This window comes from Malaclemys terrapin, chromosome 3 (genome assembly GCF_027887155.1).
Source record: "Malaclemys terrapin pileata isolate rMalTer1 chromosome 3, rMalTer1.hap1, whole genome shotgun sequence".
Taxonomy (NCBI): Eukaryota; Metazoa; Chordata; order Testudines; family Emydidae; genus Malaclemys; species Malaclemys terrapin.
The window spans coordinates 63,075,550-63,100,732 of record NC_071507.1 but is presented as its reverse complement, the minus strand read 5'-3'; positions in this window follow the sequence as shown (position 1 = coordinate 63,100,732).

Genomic DNA, 25,183 nt, shown 5'->3' with positions numbered 1-25,183 from the left:
GTTGCCTTTGTATACTCTCTCTCCTTCCTGGAGAAGACCCTTATAAACATTAATGGTGGAGCAGCAAAACCTTTATCAATTTCTTTTTCAAGGAATTAAAAAACAATCAGAGCATGTTAAAGAGGGATCTGTCAAAGTACAATTTTTAAAAATTAGCGCTGAAATACAATTCAAGTTGACAGTCTCTAATGTTTGTAAAGTGATCTGAGATCCTTAGATGGAAGTAACACAATGTAAAGTATTATTATTAATAACCTGAACACTGAATAAGTCAATGGTATAAAGCAGTGGTGTTCAACCTTTGTTCATTTGTGGACCCCTAAAAAATTTCAAATGAAGGTTCAGACCTCTTTGGAAATCTTAGAGTCTGCAGACAGCCAGGAGTCCGAGGACCACAGGTTGAGAACCACTGATATAAAGGAATGAATTCCAAAGGGAAGGTCTGAGATTATCCTTACAGTGGTTCACCACGGTCTTACATTTGACTGTCAAAAAAGAACCCCATGTACACAAGGAAGGCTTACAGAATTCCCACCCAGAGAAAGAGAAATGAAATCAATGCCAACACCGTCGTTGCTAGACTGTCCCATCAGATATTCATGATGAGTACTGCATTTTACAAGCAACTTCTTAATGAAATATGATGTGCTTATTTAAAAAAAAAAAAAGCCTGACATTTTTATCATTTTCTGATCTGGGACCTCCGCCACGAGAACAGGCCTTTTACTCAATGTAGCCAGCCTCCGTGCGAGGTAATGGTGAGTCAGCACTCCTGTGCCGAGCAAAGCTGAGTGAAATGTTTGGAGGCACATGAAATGAAAAGATGAAAAACTTCCGTAGTCAGCCAAAGAGTTCGCTACGCACACCAGCTAATCGTCTTTTTTTTTTTTTTTTGAGTCCGACAACAGCATGGAGAACTCTTTTCACTGCCCGGGTCTGAAATAAATATTCTCCATATCGTGCAAAAAAAAAAGAAAAGAAAAATGCTCAAAATGCACAGTTTGCAGAGTGTGAGGGCTGTGTCCCATTTACAAGGGATAGCTGAGCCATTACCAGTCTGGTCAATACGCCAGGGGCTGTTAGGTGCTGTCCATTGCTAATGTTTTTTATGTCCTCTACCAGCACTAATGGGTTTAAAAAAACTGAAACTCCTGAGGCTCCGTGTGCACAAAAGTGGAAACATTTGTGGATTGAGGACTGTCATTCGGTATGGCTGGTCACACGCTTGCACCTTTGCACACAGACCTGGTTCTCTCGTCCTCGCTGAATGATGGCCAATGGTATATATGTGCAATAGCCGAAACATGAGTATTTGTCCATGCTGTGGTAGCAACAAAGAAGCAAGACAAGTCTGTATTTGGGCCATGGAGTAACTGGAGGTGGGCAGGGGTTTAAGAAATGGAATCCTCTGTCTTTGGCTACTGTGCAGCCACTACTGCAATCTCGGGAGTGCAAGATCTTTTACCTACCTGTACAGAAAGGAGACTGCAGGGTCGATCTGTATAACTCCCATACCCCATCCTGGATTGCACCGTGCAGAGCACTGCTCTGTGATGATCCTTTGCACAAGCTCCCTATCTCCTCCCTCCTATGTATTGGAACGGCCTTAGTTTAGCTGCCGGTTGCTTATTTCGTGTCCGTGCAGGTAGTTCAGGCTATAACTCTGGGACAGTTACAACACATGAGATACATCAACCAAAGGCCAATGCAGTTGTTAGAATCTGTTTAATGTAAATTAGGCTACAAATTGGTGGAGACAGACCAGCATATTGTATGTTAAGGATCAAGGGAGACTGACCAGGGTTTAACTGCCAGCTGAAGCGTGTCTCGCTGGACTATATTAAATATCTGATGCTAGGTCAGGCATTTTACAGTTTGAGAGCAGAGGGAACTAACCTAACTGCACAAAATTGCACTTAAAAAGAAATAATTACATTCAACTGTACTAAGAGCTTCAGTTGCACTTTGGAAAACAAACAACACTGTTTCTTTGCAGATTCAGGGCCAGATCTCCAGAAGGGTCAGAGCAGCAGTCTGTGCACTTGGGGAACGGCTGCCCTACCTCTTCCAGGGGTCAGATCCCCAGCTGGTATAAATCATTTTAGCTTCATTTAAGTCAATGGCTCTTTTCTGACTTACACCAGCTGGTGATCTGGCCCATTGACTTTCATGTAGTTAAAATAATGACAAGTCTGTATTTGGGCCATTGAGAAAGTGGATATGCATAGAGGTTTAAGGAATGGAATCTTCTCTCTAGAGCAGTGGTTCTCAACCTATTTACCATTGTGGGCTGCATATGCAGCTCTCTGTGTGTTATGTGGACCGCATCCACTCTACCACCTGTATGCCCTAAAGATGTCATATATATGGGCCGCCGCTGTGTGCTGATTGGGCTGCAGGTTGGGAACCACTGCTCTAGGGCTACTCTGCAGCCATTACTTGAATTGCCAGCTGCAAGCTCTTCTCTTGACTGCAATGGAGCTGCCCCAGTTTACACCAGCTGAGGATTTGGCCCTGTAAATGCACCTAACTGTTGGGAAAATGTTCAGCTCTCTCTTAAGATGGAGGCATCTGTCAGCCTGTTGGCTGGATAAGTAGTTTCCCAGCACCCTATCCCATCTTATCTGCCCCTAATGAATCTATTTTTGGCAGGGGAGGAACTTAAAGGAAGACGAGTGTACATTTTTCAATACAGAAGCCATTTCTGCTACCTTCTCTGTGCTTTGTGGCAGACATACCCCGAGCAGTAACACTTTGGGCCATAAGGCCAAGGCATGGTATAAGAACCTGAATAACATAGAATACAATGTTCTCTGGAACACACACACACGAACACTCTCACAATTAAAAAAAAAAACTTGCTACCAGCTGCCAATCCAGTTAACAATTCCTTTTTGTGCATTCTTTTGTTTATAACACTTATTGTGGAGTGGGGCAGGCTGGTGGATTGGCAGCCTGCCTGCCTTCTGGGGTGGAGAGCACGGCCTGAAAGGAGGAGAGGAAGAGAACATCAAAAACAGATTGAAAGAGTTTCCCCTTGGAGTGAGCGTAGAGGGTCGGGGTTTAACAGTAATTTTTAAAGAATGATTGTACAGAAGGAGTCCACTGAATAGCCTAGCCGAATGGAATAGAAAGAGCACAGCAAGAATCGGTACACTATCATTCCCAAAGTCAGGACCGATTGTTAAGACAAAGTGGAAAATAAACAAGTGTGTGTGGCTAGTTCTGTAGTCTCTAAATCCACTGGGCACCAATTTAATTTCACTGCTCTCTGCAACAAGCTACAGTTCCCTGTGTTTCAGCATGAGTGAAAGCTACCAGCCCAATTCTATCATTCTAGTAGATCACATTTCTTTCTCTTCTCCATTTATTGACATCCTTGATTCTCCAGCATCATACAAGCTCAGTCTGGGATAAGCCCCTGCAACACATGTTTCCAAGTAGGGGAAAATCTAGTTGCATCTTGGGGTACAGATCCTGAGCAAGGGAAGCAAGACTTGAGTCCTTTGCCTGTTAAAGCTATATATCGCTATAGTCAACCCCTGCTGGAAACACTTTTTAGAGCTCTGCTAATGTCTGTATTGATTGACAAGCCTGTGATGCTACTCAGTGACAAGGTGGCCCTAAAGATGAGAGTTCTGCCTTCATAACATTCCTTGCCCTTGCTAGGTAATGTGTGAGACTAAGGTCAGGACTTAAACCTGAGTGTGGCTTAGTAGTGTAACCCATTGCATTTCAGCATATAGTCATGGAAATAGGGGAGTAATCAGTGAGGTGAAATACAGTTTCCATGTTTTGTTTTGAAGTGCTTTGTGGGCCGGTAGATTTCCCGTAGCCAGCCAGGGGGACTCTGTAGGAATGTGCCAGAACACTCCAGAAGCTGGGTGAGATGAGCATTGGGCATGCTCAGTAGCTGTCTGGAACAACATGGAAAAACTCCATCTAGGGTGATGAACCCGGCAAGAGGCTGGGTGAGGAAACTTTGAATGGATGTACGTGGGGTTTGATGGGACCACTCAGCAGTGGAGCAGTGCAGGGAAATCCTAGGGATCGATGGAGCCTGGACACGTTACAGAGAGATTGCCAGGTTTTATTGGAGCTGGACTGCAGCTCTCTTTACCCACTGAGGAAGAAGAGGACTGAAGATTGGCCGTAGGCTGTGTGCATTGCAGATTGCCGTGCGGAGTCCCAAGGGAAAACGTTTGAAGAAAAAGGCTGAGACTGTTTTTCTTTCTTTTGTTCAGGAGAGCTCACATGCCTCGTATATATAAGATAGGGTTCTGATCCCACTTTGCAGATGCTGAGAAGGGGATAAATCCATATCCTAAGAATGTGTATGTATGTGCACATGTATAAAGAGTCATTTGTTTTTGAACATAAAGACCAACTGAAAATGTTTTCTTTTGACATTGCTATTGAGGAGATTTAATACCTTTCTCCCCCAAAGGTTATAAGCAAACTGTTAGGAATATATGTGTATATCAATATCTATTTAGAATTGTAAATATTTTACTTTATAGGCTGTCACTCATTCTTTGATTTAATTCTGTTTAATATTTATGAGACATGTATCCAAGTCCTGAAAAAGACCAAACTGTGGTTTGACCGCAGCAGAAAAGCTGCTGTATAGTAAAAGATGGAGGGGGGAAAGAAATAGTTACAGCAGCACATAGTGACCTCAGGGCCATAAAGTTGGTCACCCACTTTGTCTCCCATTGTTTAGTGGAGCCTCAGCTTCTTATTTCCCTAATTTAACACAGCAACCTTATGAGCAACCAAATATACCTCAATGGTTCAGGGAGCTCCTCGGCCAGCTCTTTTTAAATTCTTGGGTGCAATTTATCCAGACCTCCTGATTTTAAAATATCTAGCTTTATTATTTGCTGTTAAACATTCTCCTTAGTTTCTATTGGAATGGAAAATATTTCCTCCTCACAATATGAATACATCTGTATTTGGAAAAAAGCCAGAACAGAAATATTTACTGAACACTTCTGTCTTTTCTGCAATATTATTGACAAGTTCACCATTTCCAGCTAGTAATGGACATTTAACATTGTTAGGATTCCTGATTCCTTGTGTTCCTGATTTACTTAAACTCCTTATTGTGCTTAATCCTGCTGAACATAGATTTTGCCTTGTATCCTTTTACTTTCCTTATCAATTTTCTATAACTCTAGCTTCTAATTTATATTTTTTGCTATCAACTTCTCCCTTTTCCCCATTTGTTTTATATGATTTCTTATAACTGCTTTCACTTCCCCTCTAAGCCAAGCTGTTTTTAAAGCAGCATATAACTTGCTTTCTCAATTGTGGGTTCTAGTATCTTTCTGGATATCTAGTAAAATGTTCTTGAACCAGTTCATAGAGTTTAAGGTCAGAAAGGGACTATTAGATCATCTAGTCTGACCTCCTGTATATTACAGCAGGGGTCGGCAACGTTTGGCACGTGTCTCTCCAGGGTAAGCACCCTGGCGGGCCGGGCCAGTTTATTTACCTGCTGACGTGGCAGGTTCGGCCGATCACGGCCCCCACTGGCTGCGGTTCACCGTCCCGGGCCAATGGGGGCGGCGGGAAGCGACACAGGTGAGGGATGTGCTGGCCGCGGCTTCCTGCCGCCCCCATTGGCCCGGGACGGTGAACCACGGCCAGTGGGGGCCATGATCGGCCGAACCTGCCACGTCAGCAGGTAAATAAACTGGCTCGGCCCGCCAAGGTGCTTACCCTGGCGAGCCATGTGCCGAACGTTCCCGACCCCTGTATTACAGACTAGAGAACTTCAGCCAGTTATCCTTGTACTGCGCCCAAAAACTTGTTTGGCTAAAGCATGGCTTCCAGAAAGGCATCCAGTCTTGATTTGATGACATCAAGAGGTGGATAATCCATCACTTCCCTTGGTAGTTTGTTCCAATGGTTATTAAACCCTTACTGCTAAAAATGTGTGCTTAATTTCTCATTTGAATTTGTCTGGGTTCAGCTTCCACTCATTGGTTCTTGTTATGCCTTTCTCCACCAGACTAAAGAGACCTTTCAGGACCTGATTTCCTCCCCAGGAAAGTATTTCACTGGAATCATGTCACCTCTCAAACGTCTTTCTGATAAGAGGAACAGATTGAGCTCTTTGAGTCTCTAGCCGAAGAGCATTTTTTTTCAGCCCCTGAATAATTTTTGTGGCTCTTTTCTGCACCCCCCTCTCTACTTTTTCAATGTTATGTCAAAAATGTGGACACATTTTACATGATACAAAGATTGACAGAGTGGTCAGAGCTTAAATGCAGCCGGAGCTGACCCCTGTAGGCAGTACTCCAGTATTGGTCTCACAAATGCTGTATACAGAGGTAAAATCATCTCTTTGCGCCTACTCCCTACTCCTCTCTTTATATATCCAGAGATCACATTAATCCTTTTTGCCATAGCATTGCACTGGGAGCTCATGTTGAGTTCCTTGTCTTCTAGGACCCCCACATCCTTTTTGGACACACTATTTTCCAGGATACAGAGCCCATTCTTGTTCCTAGATGTATGATCTTCCATTTGGTTGTATTAAAATGTCTTTTGTTTGGGCCTCGCTTACCAAGAGATTCAGACTGCTCTGTGTACCTGCCCTGTCCTCCTCATTATTTATCACTCTTGGGGCTTAAATTCTCATACAGTATTTCCTGGAGCCCTTCCCCCAATTTGGGGCTTGGGGCTTCTGCCCTGTGGGTTTGAAAATATTTAAACAGAGCTCTGCTCTGGACAGCTCCGGCTGCATTTAAGCTCTGACCACTCTGTCAATCTTTGTATCATCCACAAACTTTACCAGCAGTGATTTTATATTTACTTCCCCATTATCGATGAAAATGTTGAATAGTGTTGGACCTAGTACCAATCCCTGCAGAACCTCACTAGAAACATCCCCGTTCAATGATTATTCACCATTCACAGCTGCTTTTCGAGATCTGATGATTAGCCTGTTTTTAATCCCTTTTTTAAGGCCTGTCAGATATCAGCTTAGCCAAACTAGGCCTCAGGCTTAAGGAGACTTGACATAAGTGGGTAACCCAAGAATGACCCTACGCCAGTAGAGTTACAAGATTACTGTAAACGATGTGCCAATAGGTGATGTTTTGGAAAAATAGACCACAATGTATCTGTCTAGACTGCAAGGTGCCTGATTGTAATCATGGAAAGTTCTGCCTGGACCACAGGTCACAATGGAAACATGTTTACGTAACTGCTAATGAGAATAAGGGGAATTAAGAGACCGACCTATGAGACACGGGGACCCCAGAATTTATGGGGTATGGAAAAAGAGATAAAGAAAAGGAGGTTGGAACCCTCATGCATACACACAAGTTGTTAAGCGTGGTCAGAACAACAAGATAAAAAAGGGGGTTCCCTGGTATGAAGAGATTGGGCAGACCCCAGCAGAAACCACCTCTCCATCAATGACCACCTGTTGAGAGATCCACCAGGTATGTTAGTGTGAATACAACATTAGTGAGTGTGGGGGCTCTCTTAGGTTTTATATGTTTGTGATTGTTACATCAGTCGTCTGCTTAGTAAAACTTATAATATAGACAAGATTTCTTACATGTGACTCTGTGTGTGGTCACTGTCTTCATTCTTCACCTGTTTCTAGAGCCTTCAAATCTAAAGGTGATTTCTACCCTATTTATCTTAAAACTGTAGCAATACAGGTGCTGGACTCACTATAATTTGCCCCAGAACAAGTTAAAATAAAGGCATATAAAGGGACTGTCCTCTGTTTGCCCATATTGAATGTAAATAGGTCATTATCCCTAGGCAACCACCGACTTCTAGTCCAGTGATTAATTCATCTTTATCCATCCTAATTGAGTCCAAAATAGTTCCCAGGTGTTGGGGGCCATACCTTTCTGTATTAGGAAAGTATCTAGATTTTTTAGAAACTCTGATATTTTAACTTTTCATTTTTCCCATAGATTGAGGACACACTGCTCAACTTTCTCAGCCTTTGGTCCCGCCAAGCTTCCTCCACCAGGTTCAGAATTCCCAGGGCCACCTTCCACACACCAACTCAAAAGGAGGAGAACCCCATGGAAGATTGCACCTCCCTGGTGGCAGATAGTAGGCATGGCAGCAGTTGGTCCCAGTTGCGGGAGTCAGCTGTGACACACTTGCACAGCATTCCTTTGAGAGTCCAGTTAAAACATTCCACTAACCCACCCATTTGGGGATGGTACACTGAGGTTCTTGTTTCAGAGTAGCAGCCGTGTTAGTCTGTATCCGCAAAAAGAACAGGAGTACTTGTGGCACCTTAGAGACTAACAAATTTATTAAAGCATAAGCTTTCGTGGACTACAGCCCACTTCTTCGGATGCATATAGAGTGGAACATATATTGAGGAGATATATATACACACATACAGAGAGCATGAGGTTCTTGTGGATTTTGTCAAGTAGGGAGTACATTTCTTGTGGTAACCTTGACATGAAGATGATACCATGCTCAGTCAGCTCACCTTGCAGATGCCTACCCCAGGGAATACTTTTAGCGATTTATCAGCAACTTCTTGGGCCAAAATTGACCACAGGGGAATGGCTTTGAGGTATTGGGTGGCATAATCCATGATGATTACAATATAGCAGCATCTCCTGACTGTCGGTTCAAAGGGCCCACTGAAATCTACCTCAATGAGTTCAAATGGAGTGTTTACCCAGGGAAGAGGACTCAGAGGCATGCTTTCGGTAGCTTTGGCACTTAGCAGCTGGCACTCAGGACAAGAGTTGCAATATTCCATAACCTCTTGATGTACTCCTACTTTGGCCAAGAAATGAGCCAATATTCATTCCTGGGGTTTTTCCATTTGCAGTTATCCAAATCATGGTATTTTGTGGGCCAGCCTGAGGACTTTGTGCCTAAAGAGCCTGGGGACTAGTAGTTGTGACCAACCTTTCCCTGTTTGGTGTTCTTTGACCACCCAAACCAGGACACCTCCTTCCAGTTCAAAGTGAGGACATTGTGCATCCTGTACTGCATCCACCAGGGTCCTGTTTACCCCAGCGAGCTGCCCGTACAGATGGCTAAACTTCCTATTGTTTTGCCGCTCTTGTTAAAAGTCAAAAAAGCCCATGAGAGACTGGTTGTCCACCTTGGGGTTCCTGGAAGTAGCAACCCTGGTGTGGGCCTATTGGGATGTTCAAACTGCACTGAGTAGCCGTGCCCTTCCATGCCCATTTCAATAGTTTTGGTTCAGGATCTGTAAGACCCTAAGGGCCCAAGTGACCACAGGCAGTCATGTCTGGGAATCTGCGGGGTCGGAGCCACATTGGGTGGCCATGGCTTTATGGGCCCATGTTCCCAGGCCCTTATCTGTCAGTAGAGATCACTTCCAGACAAAGTAACACTCTTTGTGAGTTTTCTTGGTCAGGATAGAAGGGCCAAAGAGCTCAGGGTTGGTAAAGGGCAAGATCTTCCCAAGTGGTACATCAACCCTACCTGGGGGCTAGGATCCTGGCAGGATGGGTTTGCCTCTTATAGCAGGCCAGTTACCAGGCCCCAATCTCACCCAGCACCACTGGATATAACAATTCTTTTGCCAACAACAACTCCATGGTGCTCCCATTTACAGACAGCTTAAGCCTGCTAGTGGGATAGAGTCAGAAATATCCATGGATAGACCCTATAAGCAACATTCCCCCAGCTTTCAGGATGTTGGGGCCCAGTAGCTGCTCGTGTACAGAAGTCTAGCCAGAACCAGAGATGACCACCCCATAGACCTCCAATACATTGACTATAATGAGCACACCTAGAGCACCAGGCTTCCTGAGGAATGCTGACGTCTTGGAGTAGCAGGCTACCACATTGTCATATTCCAGAATGGGACAGGAGTGGTGGCTATGGCCTTCTTTCCCACCAGTGAAGCAGATCAGGCTCCTTCCTTCCCATAGGGTTGTACTAGTTCCACATGGTCAACAATGGTTTTCAGCAGGGAAGCAGCTTCTGCAGTTCCTATCAACCCCTCTTCTCTCGTGGGCCACTTCAATCCCTGCCCAAGTGCTCCCCTTGGGGATTGTCGCCCTCAGAGAGGGTATCGTGTTAGCTGGGGGGCTGCCCCAGCCCACAAAATAGATTTCCTGTGGCCCTCTTAAACCCCTGGGTTGTCCCTTCTTCCAAGAACCCAAAACCTTGCAGGGAGAATGCCAAACAGACCCACTTCTCCTGTTTCAGGCTGAGAGGGGCACCCCACAGTCTATTTCAGCCTCCAGGAAGTTCTTGACCAAACACTTCGCAGTTCCCAGGATGGCTGCCTGGTGCAGATACAACCCACTCCTGGGGTCCTGGTGGCAAGATCTGACAGAACTGTTCATGTACTACCAGCTCGAGGGTTTCCTCCAGGGATCAGGACTCTGGCTTCAGTCACTGGAAGCAAAAATCCCAGAGGCATTGTGTCTGCAAGATCACTTTGAGGAGAACTTTCTCTGACCGAGAGTGAGTCCTGCTCGCCTCGTCAGCCGGTAATTTGTTAATTGAGAGAGTCTCTCCCAAAATGCTGCTTTGACCATCCCAATTGAATTATTAAGGGGAGAGGGGAGTATTTTCAGTTTGGTTTCACTTAGGAGGAGGATCTCAGACAATTGCTACCCAGTTCTGGAGCCATTTCAATTCTGGCTGACACATGGGATGTATCAAGGGAGGCCACTTTTAAAACTTGAAACACAACCAAGTGGTTTTTTTTCTTTTGCTGCTGTCCTAGATCTGTGACATATGTGCACAGTGACCCTAGAAGGACCTGACTCTTGATAAATGGTATTTTTAAATTTATTTCTTTTCTGCCTATTGCAACACTGGTTGGGAAAACCTGCCCCACCAGTCTTGCAATTCCAATTTCCCATTCATTTCTGGCTTCCAGTTGCACTTTAAAGTCAATAATGAAACAATAATGGGAGAGGAGGACCGGAATTAGAGACACAGCCCATCTCTCACCAGTAGACACGTGACTTGAGAGCTGAGTGTTGGTTGATAATTATTATTAACAAAAGGAACCTGGAGGGTGGAAGGAAACGTGATCTTCCTTTTGTGTGGTGTGCAAGGATTACTCTTGAATACACTTATACCGAAAAATAATTCTCTCTAGGGTGGAGAAGGGATGGGTCCACCTTTCTGAAAATGCGGTTTTTGCTTTGTCTGTTTCAAGGGATTAAAATTTTCTGTGGAAAGTTTTGCAGTCTTCATGTGCATTTGTGAGGATCAGAAACATAAGCTGGGTCAAGAAAATTAAATCAACATCATTGCCATTAACTCATCCATCACCTCACAGTTTGTTCTAACATGGATGGGACTTAATGACAAATTTCCTACCTTTATTGTGGAGATGATCAGATGGAAGACTATATATCCATTCCCTTCAGTGTAGCCTATGAGGTATAGCTGGAAGATGATTGAATTGAAATCCAGTGATATGTTGCCAACACTGGACAGGCCTGAAAAGACACAGTGGTTTTTGGCCCCTTCCATGCCCACCTAGTATGTACTGATATACAATATCTATCATAAAAGGATTAATGCTGTCCAGTGCTCTGATGGATCCCTTGAGTTATGCCAATAGGTGCTGCATTCAGAAGACTGCTAGAAGATGACGCAACAGGTCTGATGTGAGATTATTTGCCTCTAGGCGCTGTTCAATTGTTCTTTAATGCTCCATGTGATTAGAGTCCTTGTTACAGGACCTAAGAAACCACCGCTTTCTCCATATTCCACCACAACATTTGAGATCAGCTAACTCGCTGTGCACTGTCTCAACACTGGAATGGCTAGGGCAGGGAATTGTCAGTGAAAGGTCTTTGTCTGTTAAATTTGCTTCTCTCACTGGTTCAGCCAAGCCTGACCCTGTTAACCTTCAGGGGGCATTGTAAAGTCCATCTCTTCATTCAGAGTTCTGCCTTCATAGGCATGAAGAGAGGGTGTATATCTCTGCCAACCTCGTCAGGGCAGGGATCATCTCTTCTGTGGTAAAACAGCACCCAGCAGAGTGGGGCCTCTGGGTGCTATAAATGTTTATACACTATCAATATTTACTACTGCTGCTAATAGCTGATTGTAAAGCTGTGTCTCTTTATATGTAGTTTGACAGTCAACTAATTTTGCGTTATTTTAAATAATTCACGTCCATATATCTGGAGAGATTGTAATAATATTCAATTAGTTAATTTATTTTGCGTGTCAACAGAACTGGGCCATGCCCCCAGCGCATGCATATTGCATAGTTGCACTGACTTGGAGCTATGCTGATTTGCACCAGCTAAGAATCTGGCCCGTTGACTTCAATAGAGCTACATGGATTTATACCAACAGACTGTTCTGTGCTTCACAAACCTAGAAGAAGATATGGCCCCTGATACAAAGCGCTTACAGACAAAAGATCTGGTCCTGCAAACACTTACTCACATGAGTAACTTTCATTCTCTGAGAATACTTGATTTTCATTTGTCTAGTTTCCTCCAGAACATTACTCCTGTGTGTGTTTGTGGGATCAGGGCCTAGTTTCCTCCAGAACATTACTCCTGTGTGTGTTTGTGGGATCAGGGCCTAAATTAGGCACAGTAAATACAGACCAAAAAATATGATACATGGGTAAAAACTTGTTCACCTTAGCCTCTAAGGATAGAACCAGAAACAATGGGTTTAAACTGCAGCAAGGGAGGTCTAGGTTGGACATTAGGAAAAAGTTCCTAACTGTCAGGGTGGTTAAACACTGGAACAAATTGCCTAGGGAGGTTGTGGAATCTCCGTCTCTGGAGATATTTAAGAGTAGGTTAGATAAATGTCTATTAGGGATGGTCTAGGCAGTATTTGGTCCTGCCATGCGGGCAGGGGACTGGACTCGATGACCTCTCGAGGTCCCTTCCAGTCCTAGAATCTATGAATCTATGAATAAAAAGGCGACATTTTGAGAAGTGCAGTTTTTAAGCAATGGCTAGATGTGTTTTATACTGTTTGGTAGGATATCCGTTAGAGGACTTGCAGAAGGAGAGAAACCTGAATGAAGAGCCGGAGGATGAGGAAATTCTGAGCACAGGGGTGGGCATGGAAGGAAGAGCAACAGTAAAAGTGGGAAAAAGCAGCAAATGTGGGGGTTGTCTGGCTTGTGGTTACTGATTCAGATTTGTGGAAATGAGAACAAAAAGTTTTCTGCCCTCCCCGTAACTTGCCGCCCCCATGTGCTATATTTGTCATCTGGGACTTGAGCAGCAAGGAAAAAATGCATTGGTATAAAAATAAACCAACTTTTTTTTGTTATCTACTATTTTTATCAAAAGTTTAAAATGAAGCATTGCAAAAAATGAAAATCATACCCATTCATTTGCCAAATTTTATACAAATAGAGATGGGCTATTTTAACAAAAATAAATACTCCTCTTTGCTGAGGTCTTTCCCTGTGTATCATACCAGGAACCTTTGTCTTTACTGGTCAGAGTATTTGATCCCAAAATATACAGCGAGCTGCCAAACCACTAAATGCAACCAAGACAAAGTTGAGTGAAAATGGAGCCAAAAAAGAGTTTTATGTATGTTTTTTTTAAAGTTAAATTGCACTTAGTTTTTTAAAAAAATATTTAAATGTTTTTAAGCATTATTTTAATGCTATTTACCAATGGAAACGGCACAGGTAAGGAATGGGACTGTTTACTTTACAGAGGAGACTAATAAGAAGGTATGTGATAAAGGTGCATAAAATGAATGATGGTATAGAGAATGGAGATTGGGCTCTTCTAATTGAGAACTGAGAAAAGGCAATATTTCTTCATGCTATGTGCATTTAACCAGTGGAACTCATTGCCATAAGATACCAGTACCCACTAGGTGCCTGTCTGCATTTTTAGGTACCTAAATGCCTTTAAATATCTGGCCTCAGCCAACTAATAACGTAGCAAGACTGAAGGGTAACTAGGGAATTGCTTATAACATATCTAACCCCCCTCCCCTGGGTCTTACCATGGTGAGAGTCTTGCATTTGTGTCATATTACTTCTAAACATGAGAGATTTAAAGAGCTCCCTCTGGCTAGCCTATCAAAAAGAAGACCAAGAAATGACCATGTATAAGGACCCTCACTGTGGGGAAAACTCTGGGTGCTAAAAGGCTCTTTCCCCTCCAACCATTCATCCTTTTTGTGCCTTTCTCCACTAGATTAAAGGCAAATTCAAATTAGAAATAAGACACCAATTTTTAACAGTGAGGGAGATTAAGCATTGGAACAAACTACTAAGAGAAGTGGTGGATTTTCCATCTCTTAATGTCTTCAAACCAAGCCAGGACGCCTTTCTGGCAGAGAAGCTTTAATCAAACACAAACGATGCTTTAGTCAAACACAAGTTATTGGGCTCAATATGGAGCTAACTGGGTGACATTCTATGGCCTGTGCTATACGAAAGGTCAGACTAGATGATCTAATGGTCCCTTCAGGCCTTAAATTCTATGAGTCATTGTGTTATCAAAGGCCTGTGGTGATAGGGGCCATCACGTACAAGTACTCGCAGAGATACAGACCAAGACACCGCCAACCAGCACCTCATCACTCAACTGAAATGTTCTAATCCCTTCCCCGACTCTTCTCCTGGCTGTTTTACTTGTGTTTCTAGAGTACAAGCTCTTTGGGGCAGGGATCATGGCCTTTTATACGTGGAAAGCACCCAGGATATTGTGGAAGTTAATGGCAACCCACATGAATAACAGCGACAACTAGTTAGGCTGGCAATCACCTTTGGCTGCCCGGGCCACTGCCTACACAGTTATACACATGCATCTGTCTCCCCTGTTACCTTGCCTTTCCACCTCCCTCTCCCTCCTTTGTCTGTTTACTCACCTGCTGGATATTGGCAGAATCCTAGACTGTGAGCTCTCTAGGGCAGGGACTGTTTGTGTTATTTGTTTAGACAGTGCCAAACACAATGGGGCCCTAATCCCTGGTTGGGGTACCCAGACACTAAAGCAATAATACTAATAATCTCCTTCCACTACCAAGCACAATGGCTGGCACCATGACAACAGGGCAGTGGGTGTATCAAGTTTTGTAACAAAAGTAAATAATGGAGGTGGGGCCAATGGGGCCTCTCCCCTGCCTTTCTGCGGTTTAGATTTCTCAAGTGAAAGAACTCGAAAGTGAAGAAAAGGTGGATTCCATGCAGGAAAGCAAAATATGAGGCTTTTGGCCCTGGACTCTCTTCCTTGCTTTTCCATCCAACCTGGAAAAGCATCCTGCAGAGAGCCAAGAGCAAATTGGGTAGAGCTCAGTCATTGGCATATGATACTATGCACCAGTAGCTCTGAAAATGCTCATTAAATCCCATAGTGACAGAAATGAGGAGATGCATCTAGAATTGGGAGTGCATGACTCTTCCTTGACAGTGCAACTTTTGTTCCTCCTAATCCCTGTTGGTGCCCTTCCTGAGTCGGAGCTCAGAAGTTGGCCTGGGCTTCCTGATGCAGATGGCAGCCTGTGTTTAATGAGATGTGTCATAATCAAATGGAGCACAGGTGTGATGTCTGCCTGCGCTTCCTTGTATCCAAGCGTGAGTAAAGACTGTTATGATTCTCCACACAATAGCCAGGTGTGTACATGTGTATTTGAGGAGCAGGCCCTGCATGAAGAGGAGAAAATATCCCCTCCTTCACACCAGCCAAGAGAGTGAGAGGGGAGGATGCTGTACCAATTAGAACGTCAGCCCGAATTTTCAGCATCAATGCCAAATTTTCTTGATGGCTTCAAACAACTCCCTTATGATGACTCCCCCTAGAGAGCACAGATCCCCAGGGCAGAGATGGTAACTTTGTTTTCTTTTCTAAGTGTCACACACGTAAAACAATAAATTGTAACCACAAAACTTCCGTGGTGAATAGTGGCAAGAGGATGTGTCTATAGAAAGTGGGATAAAAAGCTCACTAGTAAACGATGCTGCCTTTGTATGGTGCCTTTCTGGTAGAAGGTTTCCAAATTGTTTTTCCGACAGTAAACTCTTTGGGGCAGGCACTGACTCCTTGTTCCGTGTTAGAACAGCACCTAGCACAATGGAATCGTGGTCCCTGGCTGGAGCTCCTCAGCACAAGTGCAGTGCAAATAAATAATCTAGAGGTGTCACTTCACCAAACACTGATGGGCAACCACCTCTGGAATGGAATGTGGTAAATGTTTAATGGCTTATAAAAAACTGGTGTGACTGTCTCCTTCTCGTGTCTGACCTCAGCAAAGACAAGATCCTGGTATTTGGTAGCAATTGATGGAATTACTCCTTAAGCTCTGGGGGTGGGGATTGTGCTTTTGATGCTGAAGGTCTGGGGTTCTGGCCCTGCTGATATGTTTGGCCCATTTTAGTGAGTCAGAATGTAATATCCTAAAGCAGAATTTGACCTGGATGCTGGAGCCAACAGTAGAAGTGCAACAGAATCTTTAATGACCACAAGTGCTCATGGAATTCAGTTTTGTGTGTCACTCGGAAGGTGGCACATCCTGCAGCTCCCTGTTGGATGGAATGAGCCTGTTTGTTAACTAGGTCTGGGTTGTGGAACATTTGCTACAGGTTTTCCCTGAAAGTGAATTGTCCTTTCTGTCTGTCTGTCTTGGTTACCCCGATGCAGGCACTGTCTGTAGCGTATTGGAGATTAGTTTCATTTTCATGTCCACGTTTCAAGAGTTAAACGTAATCTTTGTCATAAGCCTTGGCTCAGAAAGGCTTTTCAGAGGGAATTCTATTCACTCCGGATGGAAAACGAGCCCCCAAAACAAGGATGTATGCTGTGGTGTTGTAGCGGTGTTAGTCCCAGGATATATGAGAGCGGTAAGGTGGGTGAGGTAATACCTTTTATTGGATCAACTTCTACTGGTGAAAGAGACGCGCTTACACATATCTCCTCTCAAGCTATTACCTCCCCCACCTTGTCAGCCATAACAATGGCAGGCTGTATCTGTTCATCATCTTCGGCCATTCATTTGTCCCAGGGAGATGGTTTATTGGGGATAATCCCGATTGAAGGCTGCTGAGTCTCATGACTGGAAAAGAGCCAACATTGATTACTATGTTGGTAAGCCCTTTGCCGTGTCAGACAGAAAGTGCAACAAAGATATAAAGGTGTTGCTAAAGCACTAACAAATATCCTTCAGCAGTAGCAGCCTAAGAAGCTTCAGTACGCATCATAGGGGAGACAAAGAAAATGAATCTGGAGTAGCGATGAGCAGGACAGACACGGACGTTTCACTTTGGAAGTGTAAAAAGGAACAAAAAGAGAGTCAAGCCAGTAGAAGTTTTTGATTTGTAAGAGTAGAAAGGTGAAGGAATGTCTTTTGTCAGGTTCAAATAAGTGGATGTGGATAATCCCAAACAAGGGGATGAGGAGGGAGAGTGTCAGTCTCCAGCCAGTTCAATACAGGAAGCTCAACAAAATGAAAGATCTGCCTAACAGAATGAAATGAGAAAGGCAAAGTTGATTCTTGAGCTGTTGGACATGTTCTGGGTTCAAGCAGAAAAACAATTTTGAGTTAAGAGCCTGAATGAAGTAAATGCATCCAGTCAAATCCAACAACAACTCTCAGGGAATCTGTTAATATTTCCCAAAGAGCTACACTGGAGCACAGAAATAGCTGTAAGGAAACAGATCAGTGGCCCATCTACTCTGTGTTCTGCCACCCACCGCAGGCAGCCATGCTGTTTGGAGGAAGGTGTAAACCCTGCATAACCTCAATTATTCATTAACGTGCCTATGGGGGGAATTTCTTCCTAACCCCAGGCAGCTAGTGATTGGCTGTGTGTCTCGGGAATCGCTATTTCTTCTCTGACGTGATATAATTGTGAATGGTTAGCTCACTGTTCATATTGGCCCAGATTTTCAAAAGGCTCATTTTCCCATGGGAATAGAGCCGGGTGAATAATGATTTTTTTAGTTTGTTGGGAATTCTGGAAAGAATCATTGCAGGTCAAACCAAAAATTAATTTTTGAAGCTTTTGGTAAATCAAATAAAAATTCATTTCAGATCGAACAAAATGTTTTGGTTTGACAAATTGAAACATTTTGTTTCGATTTCAATCATTTAAAATGTTTTTGAATGTTTAATAAATTGTCATTTGGAACCAAAAAAATCAAAAAAGTTGCAATTTTTTCAGGGTGGTTTTTTTTTTTTCAGTTCGACCAAACCAGTTGGGCGAAATCAACACAAATTTGTGAAAGGTTTCAGTGTCACCATATCTGTATCTCTTCCTTCCTATGCTCCCCCACCACCTTTTTTTTCCTGCAAAATTTTTCATCCATCTCTAAATGGGAGCTGCTGTATGCTGAGCTGTTTTGAAAACCTGATCACTAATAGGAGCTGGAAACTCCAAGTCTCCATTCTGCCAATCAGCTACTATACTGGAGAAGGGGAGGGTAGCAAATACTTGTAGCTATTTTTTAAAAAGGCAAAGGGAGCCGTGCTGGGCATTACAGACCAGTATGCCTTACTCTGGTACCAGGTAAATTGATTGGAGTAATAAATTATGCAACTCTTAAATGATCATGATATGATAGGGACCCTTCCTCAAAGGGAGACTCACTAATAACTAGAATTCTTTGAACCTGCTAATAAAATAGTAGATAAAGTAGAACTGGTTGAAATAATGTATTTGGACTTTCAAAAAGCTTTAGACAAAGTCACTCACAAGAAGCTTGTATGAAAACTAAGTAGCCCTAATGTGAGAGGCAAACGATTATCTTAGACCAAAAATGGCTAAGAGACCCAAAATAATTAGTATAAAGAAGATAGATCAGGCACTGCTGTTCACACTGTCTCACGGCACAAGAACAAGGGGACATTCCATGAAACTGAAAGGCAGCAAATTTTAAAAGGAAAGGAACACATTGCACAATTAGCCTGTGGGACTCACTGCCACAAAATATCATTGAGACCAAGAGCTTAGCAGAATACCCAAAAAGGATTGGACATTTGTATGAATAGCAAGGAACATCCAAAGTTGCAATAGTGAGGATTAAAAATCAAGCAGAAAAGAAGGAAGATTTTGGAAGGGAGGTAAACCTTCCCACCACAGAGGGAGTTAAAAGAAACTTTTCCTGGGAGCAGATTACCCTTCATCTGCCTACTGCAGGGTCCTTACATCTTTCTCTGAAATATCTGATACTCGCCACTGTCAGAGCCAAGATCCTGGTCTGAACGCATCACTAGGCTGGTTTAGCACTTCCTATGTTCCTAAATGTGTCAGTGCTTAGCACTTGTTTCTGCACAAGTGAAGTCAGATGGAATTTCACCATTGACTCTACTGAGAGCACAATCAGCCCTTCATCTCATTCTGATTCCAGGAGACAACTTTCCATTTCAAAGAGATCTCTCAGTGCCAATTAGCTTTGCTTGGCATTTGTTGTTGGCAGAGGCGCAAAGGGATGAATGAACACGGAGACTGACACACGTTTGCACCTAGAGCTGGCTTCTTCAGGGTATGGGGAGGGGAGTAAAGAAGAAAGGAGAGGAAATGGCTCTGCGATACCTGACTGGGGGGGGGGGGGGATGAATTTAGCTCTTGGTTATCAAGTGCTGCTGAGCTGGCACCTTTTGCCAGCTCTAGCTGCATTTTAAAGAGAGAAGGGGGGGGGGGGAATGTCCCTTTAAAACAAACAGAAGAATTGGTTTACCAATAATTTGCGGAAGCAGGAGAACTACCCGCAACTGATGTCTGCCTCAACCACCAATTTACCTTGTCTTGAGGGCAGTGGAATATGTTAAAGGGGCATCCAGTGCCCACAGACTTCTGCCACTCGCAGCCAGGCCCCTACATGTGGCGCCAGCCCTTGCTCCAAGTTGATTCCTTTCCAGCTCCTGTGAGGCAACGCCCGTCAGCTCCAACTTCTATTCCTAAATTTGCCAAGGATAGCGCTCGGACCGTCTGTCACTACCCTGCCCCCGCTCTGAGTGCAATTACACACCTTGCAGATAGCCACCGGGCGACAGATTCTGTTGCTATGAGGGGCAGGCCGAATTACCAGGATTTAAGGGCAGGTTTAAATATAAATAACCAATATATATGTGGGGAGGGTTTTTAAGAGGGAGGTGAAAACAAGGCTTGTTTCCTTGCCAGAGACGTACTGGCCCCGAATGAAAAGAAACCTGCAAACAACAAACATGCTCAGCGAAGGCACCTAACGTGTCCCCATGATGCCATGAGGCGTTTGGTCACCTCTTTTAATAGCCTTGTCCCCAGTTTGCCCCTAAGGAGGATCTCGAAAATGTCTCCTCCCCTCCCCCCACCTCCCAAACGTTAACCTTTCCTTGGGAGCAGCACTGAATGTATACTGCCAAAAAAGTACTTATAAACATTCAGAGAGATAAGGAGAGCACTGGACTGGCACTCTGGACATCTGGGTTCAATATCTTGTTCTGTCACCGACTCACTGTGTGACCTTTCACAGGTCACTTCCTCTTTCTGTTCTTCAGCCCCCCATCTGTCACGTGGGTACAGCAATACCACTGTTTGTCCATCTTAGCTCTCTAGATTGTAAGTTCTTTGGTGGCAGGGACTGTCTCTTACCTTGTGTTTTGTACAGTGCCTAGCGTAATGGACCCCTGATTTCAGCTAGGGTCTCCAGGTGCTATAAATAATAATCATTTGGGAACTTTGGGAGACTGCAAAACTTTACACTTGGTTCTGAAAGCTCTGACTCCAGGCCAGGCATTTGGAGAGCTAGAAGATTTTTCATCATTCAATGCACACTAGTTGTTACACATGACTCTGTCCTGCAACGAAAAGAGAAGAAATAAGCTCCTTTTGCAGTTCCAGGTAGGACAGAGAGAAATGACGTAGCGTCTTCAGCCCCCTGAAAGCTGGGAATGAATTGCTCTCAGTTGTTTGGGGCAAAATAGAGACCAGACCTGGTCTTCCTCCTATTTCTAACAGACAAAGGTCACTGCTGCTGCTGTGTAAATCAGGGTGCCACTCCGGCTGCCTATACTGGACACTGTTAGTGCTAAATTGTCTATTCTGATTTTTTGTGTCACATTATATCATCTTTCCTTCCTCTTTCTCTGTCACAGCTGTCCTGAGGAATGGGATGGGCTGCTGCTGAATTAAGAGGAACCTACTGCATTCCAGACATGGTGTAGCTTCCGCTAAGCGGAGCATGGGCAGATAGAGAAAAGGAAAGTGTCCCTAGACAAGAACACAGCATGGTCTGGAATCCCACAAACTCAGCAAAGGTGCTGTTCTTGTTATTGAATCAGAGATTCTACAAGCCCTGTATAAGGCAGTGGGCGGCAAATGACTAGGGCTATGGTCCTGTAATGAGCTCCATCCTGGGGACTCCTTGTGCCCGCTTGGAGATCATTGCAGTTTCGGGACTGAAAATGATGGGCATTGTCACTGGATGCTGAGCTGATAATATAAGGGAGGCAAATCACTCGAGCACTTAATCACAGCACCTGTATACAGCATGGGTGCAGATGTAAATTTCTGGGCAGCCTCTACCTCAGTGGGATGGATTTAAAAGCGGTGTTCCTTTAAAGTGAGACCAAGTGAGCTTTTTGTCCTATTCTGCAATGTTCAGATTTGACTTACCCAAAGCTAGGCACCTAGACTGGGATTTTCAAAGGAGCCTAGGAGGGTTAGGTACCCAAATCCTAATGAATTGGGTTTCCAACTCTTTCAGGCTCCTTTGAAAAATCCAACCTTCAATCAGTGGCTTGATTTTCAGAGGTTTGAGTTCCCACTGACTTTAACAGGAGTAGTGAATGCTCTGGACCTCCAAAAATGAGACAACTTACTTAGATACTCAAATATAGATTCATAGCCACATATTTTTTTCCCAGGTAGACACTTACAGACTGTGATCAAGTCGCCCCTTAACCTTCTCTTCGTTAAGCCAAATAGATTAAGTTCCTTGAGTCTATCACTATAAGGCACCTTTTCTGATCCTTTCATCATTCTCATGGCTCTTCTCTGAGCCCTCTCCAATTTATCAACATCCTTCTTGAATTGTGGGCACAAGAACTGGACACAATATTCCAGCAGCAGTCACACCAGTGCCAAATACAGCGGTAAAATAACCTCTCTTCTCCTATTCGAGATTCCTCTGTTTATGCATCCAAGGATTACATTAGCTCTTTTGGCCACTGTATTGCATTGAGAGCTCATGTTCAGCTGATTATCCACCATGACCCCCCAATCTTTTTCAGTGTCACTGCTTTCCAGGATAGAGTCCTCCATCCTGCAAGTTTGTTTCCAGACATGCAATTTACATTTAGCCATATTAAAACACATAGTGTTTGTGCCCAGCTTACCCAGCGATCCAGATCGCTCTGTATCAGTGGCCTGTCCTCTTCACTCTCTACCACTCCCCCAATTTTTGCCTTATCTGTAAACTTTTATCAGTGATGATTTTGTTTTCTTCCTCGTCACTGATAAAAATGTTAAATAGCGTAGGCCAAAAACTGACGCCTGCAGGACCCCACGAGTAACACAGCAGTCCAGTGATGAGTCCCCATTTACAATTACATTTTGAGACCTCTCAGTTAGGTGTGTAGATGGCCCCCTCACTACCACACTAAGCAAGGGTGGAGCCTAGAGTCCCAGACTGACTTAGCCCGGCACTGGGCCTGTGCACACAATTCTGAGGGAATCAGCATCTTGAGAACACATAAGAACTTCTCATGATCTTGCTTCTCATGGCAGAATGAGTCACTCAGTGCCAGTTTCAAGGAGCTGCTTGGTGTTGGGGATCAAAGGCCCAGCACCTTCGGTTTGTGTGAAACCATGCCAGGATTTTCCTAACAAAATAATGGTGCACCTGGGGCAACAGACATTGCTAATGGCAGTTTCCAAGAACACCCTCTAAATACCTGGTAGTTGAGATGGAAGAGAGCCTGCTATACTTAGGATTACGCTGGCATTTCCAGTTATAAAACCCTATTTTCAGACCTTCACAACTGTCCCAATTTAAAATTGTTCCTCGCAAATAGAGTCTCAGCCTTTGACATATATTTTTTTCTTACCATATTTAAAAAAAAAAAAACACATTGTTTTGGCTATTTTTGAGCTCCACATTTAAAATATAAACAGCGGTTTGCTGGCGTCCGAGCTATTTTTTGTGTTTGTACAAGTTTAAAATAGGTGTGATTTATAACATTAAACTTCACAGGGGGCACAAAGTTTGCCTCTCCATCTGGCGGTTTCTCAGAATGCTTCTCCAAGGCATTTCTGTGTATAGGCTATGTGGCCCAAAGGTTCATTTACAAAATGGTCCAGAATGGCGCCTTTGAACTAAAAGTACTGCTTGACGTAAACTATTCATTTAGGGGAAAATTCAACCCCGTGCAGACGGCCATCACAAGACCTGTGCATCACTTACATCCGAAATACGCCCTCTCTGGCCCCACCCTGGCTTGAGCTGTAGTGCTGGGGGCCGCCTACAAATGAGTCATCGATTTGGCTGGTGGGGAGCCTGCCATGTCTCATCCTGAAGCGGGACTTAAGTGGTGCATAGGCCTTTTACTGGCCCTCTGCACGGGGTGAATTTCACCTTTAGCCAAATGGCAGGGGAATATGATCTATAAGACGCAGAACTGATCAAACACACATTTCTTCGGAGGTAGGGGATCTTGTAAACAAGCCACGGGCATTTTATAAACAAAGCTGCCTTTTAAATAAAATGCAAAGGAATTAAATGTTAGAAACCTAACCAGCAAAAGCCGGGGAAAGTGCAGCTCGAGCTGGCTCCCTGTCCTAGGCTTGCACTGCTGAGCCTGTTTTGTAAGCAACAGTGGAGAGATTAACGATAAATGTCAATTTCAGCTTTAAGTTTCTTGGCTCGGGTCATGTCCTTCCCAGCTGTGGTATAACTAAGGGGGAAGGATACTGTATTTGGGATGGATGTGAAAGTGAGAGACTCTAAGTCGAATTCGGACAGCGGGATGCATCCTGCTAAGGCCAGAATCCTGCCTCCTTCCCCGTGCGTTCACAAGATCTGAACAGCTTTGGAAGCCGTGCGGTTCTACTGAGTGAGAGTGAGGCAAGCAGGAGCCAATGGGCCAGGCCGCATGAAGTGAAGTTCTTTTGTGTGTGGGCTCCAGCTGTAGCAGGGTGGAGGTGTGTATGGCTCAGCAGATCCACGACTATGCAGGCAGCTCAGCTGAACACGCCTGTTTGTGTTTTGGTGGCGGAGGAGAGTTGAAGCAGCTTCAAAGACGGCTGCAGCAGATTATTATTATTATTTTGCAGCTCCCCAGTGTGTGCTGGGCACCTCATCCTACGGATAAATCACCCAAGGCCCACACCATCAGCCGTCAGACTTCACACATCATGCAGTCAAGGGGGTGAGGATGGGAAGGACGGACGGACGGGGCCACACTAGCAAAATCACTCGGTTAACTCAGCAGAATTGTGAGCCCGGGATGAATAAACAAAACAAAAATGGAAAAATATATAGTAGCTGTCTTAGAAATATGTCTGCATTCAGTCGCTTCTTCGGATGTCATGGTAGAAGTGGGTCTTAAGGAGGGATTTGAATGAGAGGAGGGTTATGGCCTAGTCAGCCAGCTCAGGAGAGAGCATCTCCTGCCTCAGGAACCATGTGTGAAAAGGTGCCAAGAGGGTTGTGGGACAGATGGACCAATGGGACATTGAGGCTGGTGTCATTAGCAGAGTGGAGTGGGTAGAGGGCAATGTGATAAGAGGCTGAAGTGGAAGGATCAGTGATTCAGGGCCTTGAAGGAGTGCCCAACCTTGTCCCTTTGTATACCCCTCAGAATGTCAAAGCAGATAGATGGGGGGGGGGTGTAGAAAAGCAGCATGGGAGTACAGAGCAGGTGGTCCACCTGCACAATCAGTCCTCAGGGTACACTCATGCAGCGCAAATCAGTGGTGACGTGCTGAGAGATCAGACCTTCTATCACCTGCGAACCAAAAACCGAGACAGACCATGGATGTGAGTTGCTGGCTTCATGCAGCTGGTTCCTTTCTCACCCAGGGACCCAATAATCAGGTCTGTTCATACAGCTGTGAGGAAAGGGCCACAATGGAAGGCAAAGCTGTTCAGTTTGGGCTTTGGTGGCTATGTGAAAGGGCAAAATTACTCATGTTGGGCTTTGCAGGTTTTTGACAGTTTTTGGTAGCTGCAAAAAGACCCTAATCCTTTGCACCGTGTGATACAAATTACTCCATGTCTCGTTTGGTGAAAAGGGGAAAAAGGACGCA